The sequence below is a fragment of the Coenobita brevimanus genome, chromosome 50, assembly GCF_032717465.1.
Source record: "Coenobita brevimanus isolate Jiangsu-jjx chromosome 50, ASM3271746v2, whole genome shotgun sequence".
Classification (NCBI taxonomy): Eukaryota; Metazoa; Arthropoda; class Malacostraca; order Decapoda; family Coenobitidae; genus Coenobita; species Coenobita brevimanus.
In genome coordinates, this window is record NC_137003.1 from 53,434,799 (window position 1) to 53,449,506 (window position 14,708).

Sequence of the window (14,708 nt, forward strand, 5' to 3'; positions counted from 1 at the left end):
GTCTTTGTACCCGTTACCTGACTCACCTCATACCCTCACTTACCCATTCCCTTACTCACCACACTCATCCCTTCCTTCACACTTACCTCCCATCACCCATTCATTCCCTCACTCTTCCCTCCTCATACTCACTTCTCTCCATACTCACACTTCCCTCCTCTTACTCGCTCCTCTCCTTACTCACTCTCACCTCCTTTTCACCCTCCCTTCCTCATACTGACTCCTCCCCATGCTCACCCTTCCACTCACTCATCTCCCACTCACTTTTCCCCTTCCAGTCCATCCGATCTTTGTTCAAAATGCATTTAATTTTTTTACGTCTCTTGGCTGACTCATTCCTTCCTTATCTGTCTTTCTTCCCCTCCCCTCCCGGATCCTGCCATATTACCTTCCTTTTTTCCTTCTCTTTCCTTCATTTCTACCTTCCTTTCATCCCTGTCATATAATTTTCATTTATTGTTTATTCCCTTCTATCCTTGTTTTTCTGCCTTTCCCTCCTTTGTCCCAGTCATACCTACTGTACGGTACTTTTTCTTGTCATCCTTCCTTTTTTCCTTCCATCCTTATCTGTCTTCATCCTTCCCATCTTCATTAGACAATGCTATATCAATTTCCTTCCTCCTATGCCTTTCTTCCATCCTTGTCTGTTTTTTCCTATCTTTCTTAGTTCATACCATACCACCTTGCCTCCATCTATGTCTTTCTTCCTTACTTCCTTTTGTGTCTGTCTTCCATCCTTCCTTCATCCCTGTCACATGTCTTCCTTTCTTCCTGTTCTCATGACCGTGTCTTTCATGCCCAACTTCTTCCCTCCTTTCTTCTTGTCATGTCACCTTTCATCATGCCCATCTTCTTCCTTCCATTCTTTTTCTGTATCATATCACTTTCCTTTGTGCCACGCCTCCATCCATCCATTCTTTCTCTGTGTCATATCACCTTCCTTCATGCCACATCCCCGTCCTTCCATTTTTCTCCGTCACATATCACCTTCCTTGAAGTCGTATGTCCTTCCTTCCTTCTTTTGTTCGTGTCATGTCACCGTCGTTTCTGTCGTATCACTTCTTTTCCTTCCTGCCTCTTTCTTCCCTCCATCCCTACTTCCGTCCCACTCTCCACAGACAATGAAGTATACGGTACTTATCATGATATGGTCGTCCACACCACAGGTGTGGACATCGTCCGACACTCCAAGCAAGCAAGGTTGCACATTTTCATGAAAGTTCGAAAAGGGTATGACACACCTTGACGAGTTTAATATCCGAGAAGAAAACAATGTTTTAGCGTTCCTCGAGCGATGAAATTTTACATGCTGTATGTGGCAAGATTTTCTTACCAAATATCATCAGAAGTATAGATTAATGTTCTCTCTTGTTTGACTCGCTCGAACAAATACAATATTTGTTATTTACTGATACTGGATATGATGTGTGCTGATATGAATGCGTTAATCCCTTCAGCCCCAAAACATACTAGTGACCCCTCGAGGTGTCGGAGTTAATTATTGTAGAACTAGGCCCAAGTGCTTTAGTGCAAAATCTGGGTGCGTTAGCCCTTTTAGTACGACGACGTCTGTTTATTCTGCTTCCACCTGACATCTTTCTTCAGCTTGGAACCTCTCATAATTAAAGGTGCCAAAATTACGGTGGTTTAAACCTCAAACTGCCAGGATTTCTCTCAGCTTAAAATCGTCTGGTATGAAATTGCTGGGTGTGCCGGTAGCAGAGAGGAAAAAAAAATTATATGCCTGAATTAGCTTTTGGAGCCTTTGATAGTTGGGATTCCTCTCAGCTGAACAAAATCGTATGGTCGTTGCCTGAATAAAATCCCCAGGTGTATAAACGACTGGGAAGGAGTTAAGGAATTGTATGTAGCATGTGAAGATGGGTGGAAGGAATGTGATGTTGCGGGGTTTGAGTGCGCTATGTACATGTGTAAGTTAAGGAGTTGTGTTAAGAACTATACACGTGTGTGTGTGTGTGTGTGTGTGTGTGTGTGTGTGTGTGTGTGTGTGTGTGTGTGTGTGTGTGTGTTTTCTACCAGTATACAATAAACTGAGTCTGTATAGAAAGAAATAGCTAGGTGAAAGAAATCGTGAAAAGGAATGGGCAGGAAATGGAAGGAAGAAATTAATGGGAATGGAATTAAGTTTAAAAAAATCAGACCTAGAGTGAATAAAATAAAATTCTTAAATATAATGGATTAAAGTAGGTATATACCGGTAAGAAACAGAGCGTTAAAAAGAAATGGGGTAAATGGGGTAGAGTCCTATTTTGGTCCGTTAGATGAGGAAAGAGTGTAGAATATCAAAGAGGTGAGGTAGGCGGTGAGGCAGGGGAGGGAGGGGTGTAAAACAGAGGTGAGGAGCGAGGCATGGGAGGGAGGGTTGTGAGGCAGGGGTGGGGGTGGGGTAGAAGATTGAGAGGGGTGAGTTGGGAAGGGGAGAGGTGAGGCAGAGGGGTGCAAGGTAGGGGTAAGGCTAGGAAGGGAGAGGCTAGGCAGAGGGGTGTAAGATGGAGGTAAGGCAAGGATGGATGGGTTGAGACAAAGGGGTGTATGGCGGGAGTGGAAGGTATGGTGATAGGAGAGGTAGGTGAGGAGGAGTGAGGCAGGAGTGGAAGGGATATGGTAAAGGCAAAGGAGTGAGGTAGAGAAAAGAAGGATGAGATAGAAGGAAGGCAGACAGGGGAATGGTGTACCGTAGGTGTGACTGAAGGTGAGGCACAGGCAAGAAGTGTGTAGCGTAGGCTAAGAAAGGCAGAGGTGAGGTAAGGGCTTTGCTAGATGTATAAACAGAGGCAGGAGAGGCTAGAAGGGTGAGGAAGGTGATGTGAGGCAGGAGGGGTGAGAAAGGTGGAGTTAGGTACGAAGGATGAGGCGGGTAGGGTGAGGCAGGAGGGGTGAGGTGAGGCAGGGTTGGTCAGCTCTATCAAGTCACTGGGTCACTCAACTCCTGTCCCACTGCCTCACTCCCTCCTTACCTCCCTCCCTCCCTCCCCCCAGGATTGCCACTCTCCCTTCCTCCCTCCCTCCTCATTTCTCCCTCTTTTTTACCCTCCATGCCATTCTCTCCCTATCCTCTCATTCTCTTACACTCCTCTTCCGCTCTCCCTGTCGGCGTTACTCCTCTCCCTCCCTCTCTCCCTCCCGTCTTGTCTCACTCCCTCGTCTCCCTTCCTTCGTCTTAGACTGTTTACCCCCTCCCCTCTCTCCCTTTCATCCTGTCTGCCCCTCGCTCTTCATTTTCTTCCTTCTTCTCTCCTATATGCCCCCTCTCTTCTTCTCTCCTATATGCCCCCTCTCTTCTTCCCTTCTGTATGCTTCCTCCCATCTTCCCTCCTTTCCTCTCTCCTGTATGCTCCCTCCCTCCCTTCCTTCCTCTCTCCTGTATGTTCCCTCCCTCTCTCCCTACCTCCCTCCCTCCTCCCTTCCTCCCAGCCTTTCCTTCTTTTCTCCCTCCCGGCAAAGCACAACCCTCCTCCCTTTCCTCCCTCCCTCTCACCCCAACCTTCCTCCTGTCTCTCCTCTCACCCTCCCTCCCTTCCTCTCTCCTCAGCCGGCCTCTCCCCCTTCCTCCCTTGCACCCGGCTCGTTTTTCTGTCTCCCTCCTTCTTCCCTCCTTTCTTTCATTTGTCCCTCTTCCGTCCCTCCCCCCCTGTCTCCCTCTTTCTTCCCTCCCTCCTTTCCTCTCTCCCACTTCCCTCCTTCCTTTCCTTTCCTCTTCTGTCTCTCCCCCCCACCTCCCTCTTTCCCTCTCTCCCTCCTTCTCTCTTTCCCAGTCTACCTCTCCACCTCCCTCCCACCCAGCACGTCTTTCTCCCTCTCTCAACCTGCCTGTCTCCCTTCCTACCACCCTCTCTCCTCCCTCTATCTCTCCCTCCTTCACCCTGTACGTCTCTCACCTTGTTTTCATCTTCGCTTCTCTCATAGCCTCCCTCCCCTCTCTCTCCTTTATCTCTCTCTCCACCCTGTTTCTCTCCCTTTTTTCTTCCCTCTCTCTCACTTTTCCCTCTCTCTGACCCCTCCATAAACTCATTCTCCTTGCCCACCTTCGTCTTTCCTTCCTGTCTACCTACATATCTGCCTACTGGCCTCCCTCTTTGCGACACTATTGCCTTACTGCTTACCCATCTGCCTACCTTCTTACTTTCCTCCCAGCTTCTTACCTAACTAACTCTACCTCCCCATCTCTGCCTACCTCACCTGCCCACCTTACTACCTGCCTATCTTCCTACCTCCCAGTCTCTGCCTTCGAAACTTCTTATCTGCCTACCTCTCTGCCTTCCTACCTTCCTACTTGCCTGTCTTGCTACCTTCCCACCTGTCGTCTTCATATTACCTTCCTTCCTGTCTGCCTTCCTACCTGCCTACCTCCCTTCCTTCCTAACCTACCTGCCTACCTTTCTGCTCTCCTGATTCCCTACCTTCCTGCCTACATTCCTGCTTTTCTGCCAGCCTACTTTCCTGCCTTCTTACCTTTCTTCCTTTTCATCTGCCTTGCCACTAATCGGTATATCCTCTCCATTTCCTACCTCTCTGCCTACCTACCTACCTACCTACTATCTGCCTACCTACCCTTATTGCCTGGGTCCTTGCATTCTTCCTTTCTGCCCCTCCCGTACAAAAGGAATGTTAACGAGTAATTGAAATACAGATAACTTAAAATATGTCCATAAGATTACCATATTCCTTACTTCACTTCCTTCCCTCCCTTCCTCCTTCTGTTCCTTCCTTGCTTCCACCCCCTCCCTTCCTCCCCTTCTCCCTCTTTCCTTCCTTCTTCCTTCCTCCCATCCTCTTCCTTCCATTACTGCCTACCTGCCTACCTATCCATCTACTTATCCACCTACCTGCCTACCTACCTACCTACCTACCTGTCCTTGCCCGTCACATTAAACCCGTCTTTCGTACCCTTCACCCGTCTGTCTGTCTGTCTGCCTCTCTCTCTCTCTCTCTCTCTCTCTCTCCTCCTCCTCCTCCTCCTCCTCCTCCTCCTCCTCCTCCTCCTCCTCCTCCCGTCTCTCTGTGTAACTATATCCCTCTGTTCCTCAGTTTTTCTTTCCTCCTTGTTTCTCTCCTCCATTTCTCTCATCCTCCCTGCTTTCCTTTCTCCCTTATGCCTCTCCCTCCGTTTCTTTCTCCCTTCCTGTCGTTCCACCTTCCCTCTTTCCTCCGGCTTCTCTTCCCTCCTCTTACCCCCCCTCCCTCCATCTCTGTCAGCCTTCCTTCCTTCCTTCCTCTGGCTTCGTTTCCTTCCTTTCTCCCTCCCTCCCTTCCTCCTTCTCTCCACCCCGACCTCCTCATCTGGCTTCCCTCTTTCCTTCCTCGCTCCCTCCCTCGCTTCTTTGCTCCCTTCTCTCCTTCCCACCCTCCATCCTTCTCTCCCTCCTTGTTTCTTCTTCGCTTCCCTCACCACTCCATACCTTCTTTCCCCTCTTTCCACAGTCATCATTTCCCTCCCTCATTGTCTTTACCCTCCCTTCTTCCCTCTTCTGCCTTTCCCTTCCCTTTCCTTTCTCCCTCCTTCCTACCGTTTTCCCCTCTCATCTCACCCTTCTTTCCTGTTTAATTTCCTCTCATCAGTTTTCTCTGTTCCTCACTTTCCTCTTTCTCTTTCCCTCTTCCATTCTTCCTCTCTGTCTCCCTTCTCTCTGCCTCTCACCCTTCCCACCCCCCCATCCTACCCTCCCTCACACCTCCCTCCCCTCTCTCCCTTGCAACTCATCCTCTCCCCTCCCCTCTGCCCTGCCAACCCCTCCCTCTCCTACCTTCCCCTGCTCCCCCCATTCTCTCCTCTTCTCCCTTCCCCTGCCTCCCCCATCCTCTCCCCCTCTCCTCCCATCCCTTGCCTCCCCCATTCTCTCCCCCTCTCCTCCCTTCCCCTGCCTCCCCCATTCTCTCCCCCTCTCCTCCCTTACCCTGCCTTCCCCCATTCTCTCCCCCTCTCCTCCCTTTCCCTGCCTCCCACATTCTTTCCCCCCCTCTTCCCTTCCCCTGCCTCCCCCCATTCTCTCCCCCTCTCCTCCCTTCCCCTGCCTCCCTCCAGTCTCTCCCCCTCTCCTCCCTTCCCCTGCCTCTCCCCATTCTCTCCCCCTCTCCCCCTCCGTGTAGCCTGATCTGCCTGGATTCCTTAATACCGCCACTGACACCGATAACGCAGGTGTTTTATTGCCCATATAGCTAGTTCTTTGGCCAGGAATAGCACCTGGGGAGGGGGGGGGGAAATGTTTCTGTTTTGTTCTGTGTTTTCTTGTTGTTGTTGTTGTTGTTATTGGTGGTGGTGGCGGTAATGGTGGTAGTGTTTGTTTTTCATGTTACTGTTGTGGTGGAGGCGGTGATGGTGGTAGTAGTGGTGATGGGTGATGGTAGAGTAGTGGTGATGGTAGTGTTGGTGATGATGGTGTTTTGTTGCTACCACCTCCAGCAAAGTTGGATGAGGTTACTGTATGTATTCACCCCCGTTTGTCTGTCTGTTTGTTTGTTTGTTCATGAGAATATCTAAAAAAGTTATTGATGGATTTCAATAAAATTTTGTGGATATGTAGGTCATGGAACAAGGAAGAGTTTATTAGATTTTGGTGATGTGGGTTGTCTGGTATAGGCGTTGGTGGAGGTATGCACTCTCTGAGGGCACTTGTTGTTACTGATGACGACAATGATGATGTGGTACTGCTGGTGATGGTGGTGGAATTTCGGTGTTTTGTCTTATTGTTGTTGTTGTTGTTGTTCTCCTTCTCCTTCTTCTTCTTCTTCTTCTTCTTCTTCTTCTTCCTTCTTCACTTCTGAAAACAACCTAGCCATCATTTTGAAAGGTCTCCCCTAAACGTTAACCTCTTTACTTCCATGAATTTTTCTTACTGAAAAATTTCTACAGACGATTCAATTTATTTGATCATTGTACTCTTGCCACCTTCGAACGATTTCATTAAGCTATGGAAAGATGTCTTGTAATGAAGAGGTCAGTGAATGCTACATCTAACCACTCCAGTGCGAAAAGCCTCTCCCAAGCTGAATTAAAGCTTATAGCAAAATATGGTTAGTAGTATAGAAGGAATTAAGCTGGGAGTCCAGGAATGTAAGACGAAGCTACTTTAGGGAGGGAAGGAGGATGGTACACAGAGTTACATAGATACACAAACCACACAGGCCTTGCGGTCCCAATGAGTCTCTATTTGTATCTGACGTCGCAAACTTCACTCTCTCACCATGAATGCTAAGTCGTGGGCGCATGATATTCAGTGTGCCTTAGTGCGATGAGTCTCCTTGGTTATTAGTCAAAGCTATCCCCGAGTCTGACTACACCTGGTCATTAGCCTAACTGAGCTGAGAGAGGTTAGGGGTGTCCAGATGAAAATAAACGGAGTATAGTAATAATTATGCCTTAGTAACAGAAGCGCAAGAGAAGAGTGTACCTGAAGGGAGGTATAGAGGCGCAAGATGGATGATTTTCGCCTTTTATAAATCTGAGTGTGTGTGTGTGTGTGTGTGTGTGAGAGAGAGAGAGAGAGAGGGAGAGAGAGAGAGAGAGAGCTGCAGTAATAAAACTTTGAAGGTGAGAACTTTCAAACTGCAGTCTTTATAAATTTTCATAACCCCTTTACTACGGGGATCTTCCAAGCTGCACATAAAATCATCCGTGGGCAAAAGAAAGAAAGATTGAATGAAAGAAAGAATTAAGGAAGGAAAGAATTAAAGAAAACAGAATAAAAGAAAGAAAGAAAACGTTACCCCACTGAAAAGGATATGGGGCATTATTTCCAAACCCCTTCACTACGAGAGCTCTTTTTTTGGGATAAGTGTAGGTGTGTGGCGTAGCATGAGACTGAAAAGTAGTCATCGTAGTAGTTAATAATGATTCCTTTGATAATTCCCTGGTCACAGCTCCTTCACGTGAAAGAAGTCGTCTGGAGGTGGTCAGAATAGCTAAAATAAAAGAAAGTTCCGTACGTCGCAGTGAAGGACTTAATAAAATCTGGCGTTACCAAGATTAAGTAAGAGTAGAATTGCTCTGGGACCTGCGGCGAGGCTCTTGTTTCAAACAGTTTGCTGTAAAAAATAACCAGCCATGTTAAATAATCTCATATGGGACCACTTTCATGTCTCAGTGGGCTTAAATGGAGAAGTTTTATTAGAGTTGCTGCTAGAGAGAGAGAAAGAGAGAGAGAGAGACGTACTAAAAGGATTAACTCATAAAGATCACGGTAAAGGTGCATATAAAAAGTGTCTCCTTGTGCTTTCCTTTGTACTCTCCGGACCAAGTGACCTGGTGTGTTGATTTTGTACATTCTCGTGTGTCCCAAGGCTGGCTGGATGTCGAAAGCTGCACTGATGATGAGGGAAGGGACGGATTGGCCCATTTTGCCAGGGTACTTTGGTGATAGCGCTGCGGAGTGTGTGCTTGTGGGTGTGCGTGGGGAGGGACGGTGTTTGAGTGGGTGTGGTTGTGTGTGTGTGGGGTGTTTGTGGGGGGGGAGTGTGTGTGTGTGTGTGTGTGTGTGTGTGTGTGTGTGTGTGTGTGTGTGTGTGTGTGTATTTCTCTCTCTCTCTCTCTCTCTCTATCTATCTATCTATCTATCTATCTGTCCAGATACCTAACGATCTAACTACCTGTTAGACAGTGGTCGGGGGAGTGAAATACCATAGTGCTTTGTTACATCCATTAATCCCTTCAATAGACTGGATTTTTTTTCCCACATCGTCGCCAAACAATTTTGTTGAGCTTAGGAGAGACTTTTGAACAAGGAGCGGGGTTAGGTATTGTGTACAGTAGCATTTGTGCGGTACTTCACATTGGCAATAGTAGAGGTATGTGTACTTGTGGGTGGGATTATGGACACTGCCTAACTGACACCATTAACAATACGTGTTCTGGTATACTTGATCTCCGTACTACCTACCTTGAATTACCTGGATTCGAACCTGCATAACTAGAATTAGGCCACTACAGTAGATCAGTACTGTGATTACTCGACCGCAGGGGGAGGGGGAGTTAGTGAGGGGAGGGTGAACAGGGGATTGGATTTAGAAAAGGGTCAATGGTTTAGGGTACAGTACGGTAGACTGATTGGGTAGCCTAGTGGAAGTGAGTAGGTTAGAGTTGAGTGCATTGATGGGTGGGTGGGGGGGAGGAGTGGACTTGTGGCTGAGTGGGGATGAGCGAGACAGAGTGGGATAGCGGTGGAAGGGGGGGGAGGAGTGGTCTAGTGACGGAGGGGGGGGGAGGAGGTACCGAACTGTGGCCTAGCCGGAGTGGGGATTTAGGTCACTCACCCACCCGTCTGACCTGCCCGCCCACACCCACACTTAAACTTACACCCACAGCAGCACGCACATCCATATCAGCACCCATACCCACACTTGCATCCACACCCACACCCGCACCGACACCCACACCTGCACCCACACCCACACCTACGCCCACACCTGCACTCATACCCACACCTGCACTCACACCCACACCTGCATCCACACCCACACCTGCACCCATACCCACACCCACACCTGCACTCACTCCCACACCCGCACACACGCCCACACCTTCACCCACACACTCAGTCATAGCCCAGGTTCACCCTTGATAATACATTTGTCTTGGCCCAGCTGCATTAGGGGCAGGTACGGTAGGGTGCAGTAGTGCCGGCAGCCAACCGTTATGTCCTTCTATGTCTTGTCTCATATTACCACCCTGGCCAGGTGCCCTCCATGATGTAGTTTACAGCCCACAATCTCACACTCACAAAAACTATATTCTTTTCACCTCAGCTTGACCCAGATTCTCGTCATTTTGCAGCTAATTTCACGTAGCGCAATGACAGAAAACAATACATCCTTTCCATAGCACTTCTTGACTAGCATCACATTGTAGTTTTTATCTGTTATTACAATGCAACGTGCAAGATGGAGAGATCGCATTTTTAAATCAAGCTCAAGAAAAAAGAACTGTAGTCCTGCCACTCCAGCGCGACACGTTTCTGCGTGGCTATCCTACCCTACACTTCATAAGCCTATCACGCAGGTAAATTATACCCATGCGTCAAGCACTGGTGAGGGTGGGTCACTCCTCCAGTAGCATGTGCCCATCGACCTTAGCCTATGGATCAGTAGCTCTTCACCACCCGTAAACCAAGGCTTCATCATGTACCGGTAGTCTGTTATAGAGCAAGATCCAGAGAAATTTAACTTCTTGACCTTGAGATAGAACTGCCTATACGTCTGGAAGCGTTATGAAAATTTGTCCCCATGATTAGTACATACGTACGTAAATATATATAGGCAAAGGTCTATTCACACCCATACACACTGGGTAAACTATGTATAGCCATTTGTCTGATTAGACTGCACCTAAATGTACCCATACACCTTACCTCTGATCATATAACATTTTTTTACATGTTTAAAAAAAAAAAAAACATTCTGTACCCACAATGTCACCCACAACCACACTCCACACAGCCTCACAAACATTGATCGATTAGGCTAACTGCCTTGATCTGCACCCAACATCTTAGCTACATCTGATTCTACACTTGCAGCCACACCAAGCCTACACTTTTCCCCGTCACATCGAGATAAAGGGAAAGGTTGGGGCAAACGTTACGAGGCGCTTAACCACGGTGCTCCTTGAACCTGTGACGTTTTATTCACCCACTGTACTGGGATACAAGGGTATTCATCATCCAGGTTATCGTTGTTTAGATGTTATCCTTGGTTCTCATTTTACCTACCGATACCAAACCACAAAGGCTGGATAAAGACCTGAGTCTCTTGTGTCGTCAGTTGTACACACCAGGCTGTAGAGGGTCGGCAGCTTCGTAGCCAACATTGCTAACCACTTGGCCATAGCAGCTGAGGACGCATTTTATTTGATCTCACTTACAGATAATTATTTTTAGAGCAAGGTGGATTTTTAAAACTGGAGGGGTTACATATAGCCTTCATTAATCTCTTGATAATGAGAATCCTAAGTTGAAGATGACCACTAGGAGACAGCAAAAATAAAACAAGACATCATCGGGCTGAATGAGTTAAACCCAGTACCTACACTCACACCTACACCCACACACAATCACGCCCTTACCTACCGTATGTCTTCACTCACATTGATCACGCTGTCTCATTCATATTCATACCCACACCCACATTTACAGTGAACCCACACGTAGGTAGCCTACACCTTCATCGGCGTCCATACCCATTCTCGCGCCTCGTCCACACACACACACACACACACACACACACACAGACACACACACACACACACACACACACACACACACACACACACACACAGCATAATCCTACACCCACACCCATCTTTGTATTCACTGTCTGGTAGAAGGGAATCCTCTCCCAGAATGGTTAGTCCCACAGCATAATGTCCTATCTTGTCACAAACACCTTCTCTATTCCCAGACACTCTCTCTGGTCTTCAAGTCTGTTGCTGTTTGTTTCCCTTTGTGATCTCTTCTGAATCTACACTTATACTCAATGCCACTGTCTTTTGTGGTTTGTTTTCTTTTGTGATGAAATCTGAATCTACAAACTCTAATATTTAATAATAATCATAGGTTACTCACAATTGTACACCCTGACTTTTCTACTGAAACTTGTTTGTTATAATGACTTTTTTTTTCCCCCATTACTTTGCTCATATTACTCCCAGACGCATGTATACTTTTGCGTAGTGGAGGCCTCTCGAAGTGAAGGGGTTAAACCTACTTAAACACGCATACTTTTCCCATATCGACTTCCTCTCCCACGTCACCGTACCCACACTCAAACTCACTCATATTCACAGTCATATCTCCACACCCACACTCCCCACGCAAAACTTCACACAAACTTAATAAGCTACTGTACTGAAAGCCGTATTTATATGGCTGTAGAGGGCTATCAGACACCTCTTTCATAGCGATTTATATTGCATGTAACTCTTAAATATTTTGTGGTGTATTATATAAAATCGACATTCAGTGCATAAACTTACAACAGGATAGTAACTTGCTGTGTATCCCATTGAGAAAACTAATAAGAAATGCCATAAAGCCTGCTGAGCTGACGAGAAGACGGCCATTTATCTCATACCTACACCCACACATAACCTACTCAGAGAGGTCTATAGCTACACTCAGACCCATATACACCCATACCCATATTTTCACATTCCATATAAGGTACAACTTCACTTACACACACGAGTAGGCTGCCTCTGCCGCAAAGCACACCTACTCATAGACTTACACCTATATCAGAATACACCTACACCCAGGTCAAGTTGCAATAAGACAGACACACACACAGATAGACAGACAGACAGATTGACAGACGAACAGAGAGGCAGACAGACAGACCCCCCAGTCCTACCTGTCAGGAAGTGGGTGAGTGTTGTAGCGTCCCTGTAGCCCATTGTATCGAATGTTTCAAGGTTGGCTAGTATTAAGTAGCCTAACATAGCCCTTCACAACTACATTCTCTCTCTCTCTCTCTCTCTCTCTCTCTCTCTCTCTCTCTCTCTCTCTCTCTCTCTCAAGAAATAATAGCATAGACCCTCACAACTTCTTTTTAGTATTTTTTGTATTTTTCTTTTGTGTTGCTTCAAGTTTTCAATTGGTACCTTATGTAATTTGAATACTACAGTCGCATTAGCTCTTTCAGTACCATGACGTTTGAAGTAATTTCAGTTTTGTGTAAAAATTATTCCAGTGTTATCCAGCAGTAACGATGACAGCGTTTGAGAACTTTTTTTTTTTTTAATATATTCATGACCTTATGTGTCTTAAATACTACACCTGAATTAATTAACTCTTTCAGTACGATGATGGTTGAACATTTTTTTTTTACCTTCCACCAGGGAAATATGCTTGACAGAGACTTCTTTTTTTCTTTTCCTTTTTTCGTAGTAGTGATGGGGTTAGACAGTTTTCATATCTTCTCCAGCGCCCTGACATGTTCCGTACTGTGTTCTTGCTTCTGTCTGACGATTTTAGTAAGCCTGGGAGAGAGCCTCGGAAGGAAGGGGTTAAGGGCTGACCTGTTTCCTCCAAGTGTGTTTGGGAAATGTGATGTAGAAGAGTAATACGGTACTGACGTTTTTGTCTCTCCCTCTCCCACTTTTTATCTTTCTCTTTCCTTCCTCTTTGTTTTTCCTTCTCTCTTTATCTCTTTATTTCCTTCATATTCTTTCTGCTTCTTCTCCACCTTCGTTGCCCTTCCCTCTGTGTGTGTCTCCTACTTCCTTCTCTTCTTCTTTCACTTTCTTTCTTTCCATTGCAGTCCACTTTCTTTCTCTGTCTCCCTCACTTTCCTCTCTTTCTTTCTCTCCCTCCCACTTTCCTCCCGTACTCCAGTTTCCTGCCACATACTAAACATGCTAATCTCCCCACCACAATGCCACACACTTTCACCCTTCGTCTCAACCCCCCACTCACACATTCCCTCTCCCCTCACAGCCACTCCTCCTTCCTCCTCTCCCCACCCTTTCCCCCCCGCCATTTCCTCACCTCCTCCCCCCACCCACCCTCACCCATTCCCATCCACCCCCAGCCCACCCTCCAGCCCACCACCACTAACTTCACCCCATTACCATCCCAACCCTCACCCTCCCTCACTCACCCCAGTCCCACCCCCAACCCCACACTCTACCCCACTCATCCTCACCTCCATCTCACCCCACCCTCACTAGCCCCCCTTCCTGTGGTCTTTGTCTCCGCTTTCCTTAGACTGGATTTCCTTTCGTTAGCCTCTTCAGTACGATAACGTCTAATTACTCTTTATTTTGGTATCTCTGGACGATATATTTTAGCCGCAGGGGAGACTTTCTGAGCTAGAGAACATAGATTTAGCTTTCATTAACTCCTTCTGTACCTTTGCCAAGGTGAATAAAATCATCTGTAGGTGACGAGAATTTACTTTACCAAAAGAATCATGGTACTGAAAGTGTTAAGCCATAGGGCATGTAGGTGTGATGAGACGAAGCAGCAGCCTTGTGTGTGTGTGTGTGTGTGTGTTTGTGTGTGTGTGTGTGTGTGTGTGTGTGTGTGTGTGTGTGCGTGTGTGTGTGTGTGTGTGTGTGTGCGTGTGTGTGTGTGTGTGTGTGTGTGTGTGTGCTTTATTATATGTGAAAAAGGGGAAATTATTATTGAGCAAGAAGGACCCAAATGCCGAGACCCTATAATGTGTTGTCCTTTTCAAGAACACAGAACAAAAGAAAAAGAAATCAAGATCCATTTGCATTGAAATACCTGGCCATATTCCGCATAAAAGACTGGAGGTCATAGATAGGTGGATTGAGGCAGTCAGTTCCATTGTTGACGACTTGTGTCCATGAAGAACTGAGAATATAAGTTATCTCTTTTATTGGGAAGTTGAACAGAAAAGGATAAGAGCTCGTACCTTGATTGATGTTGCGTGTCTGCCGTAATTGGGGAGGGATACAGGCAGAGTTCTGAACAGCAGTGACCATTCAAATAGTCACTGCACAAGGAGAGAGAGAGAGACAGAGAGGGCAGTACTGTGGGGAACAGAGAGTGAGTGAAAGGAGTGAGTAAGGGGATGAGACTTAATGAGACTAAAAGCAGTTGATTGCAGTCCGTTTAGAAGGGCTGTATGCAGTGACCGTAACGAAGCAAGAGAGGTGCATTCCACGCAGGGACTAATTAGGCTTCTTTCCAAAGTCAGCAACTGTGAAGGGTTAGGAAAGCAAGGAGTCGGTT